Below are 6,000 nucleotides of genomic sequence, written 5' to 3'. Positions count from 1 at the left end.
GATGCCGACGACCTAAACCCTTAGGTTTGTATTAGGTCGATGGAGAAACGTCATCGGTCCATAGATTTATGCATACTGGACTTGTTGATGACATAATCCACTTAATTCAGCCTTGGGCTTTTTATGAACTTTTGGAATAATTTTCTTCGGTCCTTTGCTTTGTGCTTTGATGGACTTATTGAAGAAAAATTCTTTCAATCCTCGCTTTGTGCTTTGACGGATTTGTTGAAGGATTTACAGGTTTTGGATTCAGTTGATAGTATCAAACGTAGGTAATATCTTGATCCTTAACCACTTGAGGAGACTTTAATCTGAGTCACTTGAGTTCATCAGATCGAGAGAGCTAGAATTTGATAGCTCTTTGTCCTCTGGTTGCTGAGATGGGGGCTCCTCTACTATGGCCTTTCTTATGGCTTTTTTTGTAGATGGAGCTGCCAGCGATCCAGTCATATTTGGGCTTGTTGGATCCGACCTCTTACACCCATTCAGGCTTTAGACTTGAGCTATGGGAATTGTGCTTCCTAATGCTAATTTTGTTGAAGTTAGTAGATATGGAGTCATCCTTTATGGTTGAAGATTTGGAGCCTACGAACATTCAGTAGTTGTTCAAGACTCGTCCTTCCATTGGAACTTTGATTCTCTAGTCATTTGGGAGAATTTTGTAGACTACGATCACTTGAACTTGTCGAGTCAAATTAGCCTTCGTTCTTCCTACAGTCCCTACTGACGGGTTGATGAAGTGGGGGTTTCGCTACTACGGCCTTTCTTATGGCTTATTGAGTAGACGGAGCTGCCAGCGATCCGACCATATTTGGGCGTGTTGGATCCGACCTCTTACACCCATTCAAACCTTAAGCTTCAGGCTGTCGAAAGACTTCAAGCTTCTTTGGCTCAATTTTGTAGGGGTGTGTAGCCACAAAAGTCTCTTTCTTGACTTTTGATTCTTTGTTCATTGGAGAAGATGGTGTCTCTAATTTTTGAAAGATCACCTGCATATACTTCGAAAAAAGAAATCTTTATATTCTTTAACACAACCTAACATTTGAATTGATAATTTTAAATATTTATTCGAGGATCTCGACATGCAGCGTGATGTCGACCCGAATAAATATTTAAAATGCCCCTGTCTCGCAGGGACATTTTAAAATGGAATAAACTGGAATTTTGAGATTCTAAATATTTATTTGGGGATCTCGATGTGTAGCATGATGTTGACCCAAATGAATATTTAAAATACCCCCTATCTCGTAAGGACATTTCGGATAGGTTTTGTATCTTTAAGATTTTAAATATTTGTTCTGGGATCTCGGCATGCAGCGCGATGTCGACCCGAATAAATATTTAAAATTCCCCCCGTCCAATTAGGGATTTTGAAATGCATTCTTTCTATACAAGATAATTTCAAAATGTAAATGTAAGCATGCATTGATAACTATGCACATAAAACCTCGATCATTATAAAGTACATTAGCCATAAAATTTTCATGCATGATACTTCTTTAAATGTCGGCCGTGAATAGGCGGCATGGGTCTCTGACCATTCAGATCGATCAACTGATAAGCTCCTCCTTGGTACACCTTCTCGATGACGAAGGGGCCTTCCCAGTTGGATATAAATTTTCCACCGATTTTTTGATGTGGGATGATTGGTCTTCTCAGCACCATGACCAATTCCCCTTCTTGAAATGTCTGAGGGCGCACCATACGATCGAAGGATTTTGCGATTCTTTCTTGGTAAATTTCCAAGTTTTGTTGAGGTTGTAGCCTGAGTTCATTAAGTGCATCAAGCTCTTCCATTCTGAGGTGGGAATTTTTCTCTTGAGTAAGATCGTTCTGGATTTCTACCCGGAGTGACGGTAGTTCAATTTCCAATGGTAACACAGCTTCAACACCAACACTAAAGAGTAAGGAGTGGCTTTGGTTGGCATTTTATATGTTGTACGATATGCCCATAACGCTTCTGCCATCTTTGTATGCCACTCTCTTTTGTTCTTGGTGAGGATCTTCTTCAATAATTTCACCAGCGTCTTGTTAAAGGCTTCTGCCAATCCATTCGCCCTTGGATTATATATGGATGAATATCGCCAATCAATTTTATGCCTATCAACGAACTTGTAAATTTTTATACTTTTGAAAGCTGTACCATTGTTTGAGATTATTTGGCGTGGCACACCAAATCTGTTGACAATATTATGGGTGAAAAATTTGATCACATGCTCGGATGTGACCTCTCTGAATGGAGCCGCTTCTTCCCACTTTGAAAAGTAGTCTGTTGCTACCAGAATAAAGCGATGTCCCGCTGATGATGGTGGATCTATTGGCCCGATTATATCAGTGCCCCAGCATTCAATTGGCCAGGACGCTACTGTTGGGTGCAATGGATTTGGAGGTTTATGTATAACATCACCGTGGATTTGACACTCGCGGCACCTTTTAGCATGGTCGATACAATCACTTACCATTGTCGGCCAATAATAACCTATTCTCTTGATTTTGGCAGCCATCTTAGGACCTGACTGATGTGCTCCACAAAGCCCTTTGTGAACTTCTACTACCACTTTATCAGCTTCCTTGGTCCCTAGGCACCTTAGCCACATTTGATCAAAAGCTTATTTATACAACATATCGTTGAAAAATGCGTTTCGCAATGCCCTTTTTTAAATTTGTGCAGCCATAGACTTTTCTGTCGGGAGTTTGTTTTCTTTGAAGTAGTTAATGAATGGCTGCCTCCAATCATTTTTTACTTTAATATTTAAACAATGCCACCATGATTCTGAAGCTTGACTAACTTTATGTCTCTTGGCCACATGATATCCTTCCAGATAATTTTCCATAATGATTTGATGGAGGGTTGAGGGATAACTGAGGTTTCATCCTGCTGACTTGAATCTAGAATTCTCTCCGCCTTCAGAAATTGTAATAAAGCGGGCTCTAAGATCCGACAGTTGTAAACTCCGATGAATATAGGCTTCTCCTCATTGGAATTTGCCATTTACTTGGCCAATTTGGCCAAACAATCTTCTTTGACATTCTGTCCTCGAGAAATTTGAACTATTTTAACATTCAACACCTGCTTTAGGAGTTCAAGGGTCCGCCGGTGGTAGTGAGCCAATTCAACCTTAGAAATCTTGTAAATGCTCAAGACTTGATTTATCACAAGTTGAGAGTCGCCGAAGATTTGAAGATTTTGAATTTTAATGTCAATTGCGATCTCCAATCCAACTATTATAGCATCATACTCAGCTTCGTTGTTGGTTCGAGGTTCAGTCAAACTGAATGAAAACCTCATGATGCCTCCTTCAGGTGGTATGAGAACAAAACCTATACCGGCTCGGGCTCTTACAATATTTGGAGGTCGGGCAGTGTTAATCGACGATGCCCCATCGAAGTACATCTCTCAGAATGGTAGCTTTTCATTCTCTTCAACTTGCATGATTTGTTCGTCGGGCAAATCATCATTTAGTGGAGAGTCTGTCGGGATAGGATGTGCAGCGAGAAAAATCTGCAAAGTCTTATCCTTTCACCGCCTTTTGTGGCATATACGTGATATCAAACTGCAGTAATAGTACTACCCACCTGGCTAGACGACCTGTCAATGCTGGTCTTGTCATCAAGAACTTCAGCGGATCGATCTTTGATATCAATGTGATTTTGTGGGATAGCATGTAGTGGCAAAGTTTTTGAATTGCAAAAATTAGCGCTAGACAATGCTTTTCAATAGGAGAGTAATGTCTTTCTGCTCCAATCAACCTTCTACTGATGTAGTAGAGCGCATTTTCTTTGCCTTCTTCATTATTTCGAGCCAATAGTGCCTCGAGGGACTCTTCTAGTGCTGTCGTGTATAATATAAGAGGCTTCCCCGGAATCGACGCTGCTATAATGAGAGGATTTAACAAGTACTTCTTAATACTATTGAACACTTCCTGGCATTTTTTATTCCACCTGAAATGGACATCCTTCTTCATAAGCTTTGAAAACGGCTGGCACCTACCCGACAATTTCGATATGAATCTCGAAATGAAAGCCAACAGCCATTGCAGTGAGCAAAGCTGTCGAAGGTTCTTTGGAGGTGGCATCTCCATGATTTCCTTGATTTTGTTAGGGTTGACTTTGATACCTTGATGACGGACAACATACCCCAAAAATTTGGCAGAAGAGACTCCAAAAGCACATTTGAGAGGATTAATTTTTAGATCATACTTCCTGATCCTTTCAAATACAATTCTGAGATCTTTCAAATGATCTTTTAGGCCAAGGATTTTAACAACAAGGTCATCTACATAACACTCGACCTTCTGATGTATCAAATCATCAAATATATGAGTCATCGCCTGCTGATAAGTGGCACTGGCATTTTTTAAGCCAAAGGGCATGACTGTGTACCAGAAAATGCTGATGGGTGTCCTGAATGATGTGTGCTTTTCATCTTCAGGTGCCATTTTGATTTGATTATATCCTGACGATCCATCCATGACGGAGAACATGTTGTATTTGGACGTATTGCCCACTAGGAGTTCGGATACGGGGAGTGGAAAGTCATCTTTTAAGCACGCCTTATTGAGGTCCTGAAAATCGATACATATACCAATCTACCCATTATTCTTCATCACAGGGATGATATTGGCGATCTAATCAGCATACTTTTCTTCTCGAATAAAGCCTACATCTATAAGCTTCTTTGTCTCTACAATCATCTGCTCTTCAATCTCCAATCTCATTCTCCTTGGAGCTTGTTTGATAGGTGCTGCATCTGATTTGATGGCCAATCTATGAACTGCTACATCAGGGGATAAGCTGTGCATCTCAGCGTATGTCCAAGCAAAACAGTCCCTGAATTCACAAAGAAGTTGATTTATTTTTTGTATTTATTCTTCGGCTAGGAGAGAACTAATGAAGGTTGGGCGAGGGTCTTCCTCGGTTCCCAAGTTGACTTCTTTTAGCTCATCCATAGTGGCTGCCTGTCTACCATCTTCAAGCTCTTATGGTGCAGGTTTGGCCTCAACTGGTTGATCATCATAATCATCAACTTTGTACACCCCCTCATCACCATCATCATCAGATTTAATTTCCCCACATGTGATTGCTTGGCAAATCTCATTTTTGGGATACTTCCGTACAATAAATCCCAGACCCCTTCTCGCAAAAATATCCCTTTTCATTATTAAGTGGGGATTTCTTCGATACTAGAGGCTCAAGCAAAAACAAACTTGCTGTTTGGAGGAACGAGTGTTACCTCTCTTTCGCAACATTCTTTGAATATTTTTGGTATTGTACCTGGGAAACCACGTAGGTACTAATTCTCTGGAATCAATGAGTGTACGAAACCAATCTCGATTTATTTCCTCTTCGAGTTTCCCAATTGAATAAAATAGACTCGTTGGTCCACCTCTTTTTTTTAGGGGAGGTACATAGAATGTCACGAGCTCTTCAATATAATGCACTTCTCGTAGAGTGACTTCTTTGAAATGTTACAGGGGAATGCGTGTGACTACGAGTACACTGTTTGAGATTGAGAGGCTATCTATTCTTCTGGAGAACACATCTTGCACTGTGTTCATATAGATAGAATCGTAGTTATAATCATCATTTGAGTATTCAACCTCCATACTCCTTTTGGTTGTTGACTGACGTATCCTCTTGGATTTTGTAGGGGTGGCATCACTTTCATCTGTGTCACTCCCTAAATGAGGATTGTATTTCCTTTATTTCGGGATGGTTAATACCTTGGGAAGAGTCAGCGTTGCCTTCTTTCTCCCCACCTGCTTCCTCTTGGTTTCTGGTTTAGGTTGCTTTACAGTCTCTAGTTCTGATGCTTGTACCTCAAGAGAGCTTAATGGATTCAACTTCTTTGGAATGAAATACTTTGCATCTTCATATATCTTAACTTCATGGACTGCAAATGGTTGAATGTCACCAGAGATTCTAAATTCCTCTCCATCCCTGAGGTACTTCATGCATTGATGTAGTGTTGACAGGACTATGTCGTACTCATGTAGCCAA

Source organism: Dendrobium catenatum, unplaced genomic scaffold, assembly GCF_001605985.2.
Source record: "Dendrobium catenatum unplaced genomic scaffold, ASM160598v2 fragScaff_scaffold_1449, whole genome shotgun sequence".
NCBI classification, from domain to species: domain Eukaryota; kingdom Viridiplantae; phylum Streptophyta; class Magnoliopsida; order Asparagales; family Orchidaceae; genus Dendrobium; species Dendrobium catenatum.
Note: the sequence above shows the minus strand (reverse complement) of the source record.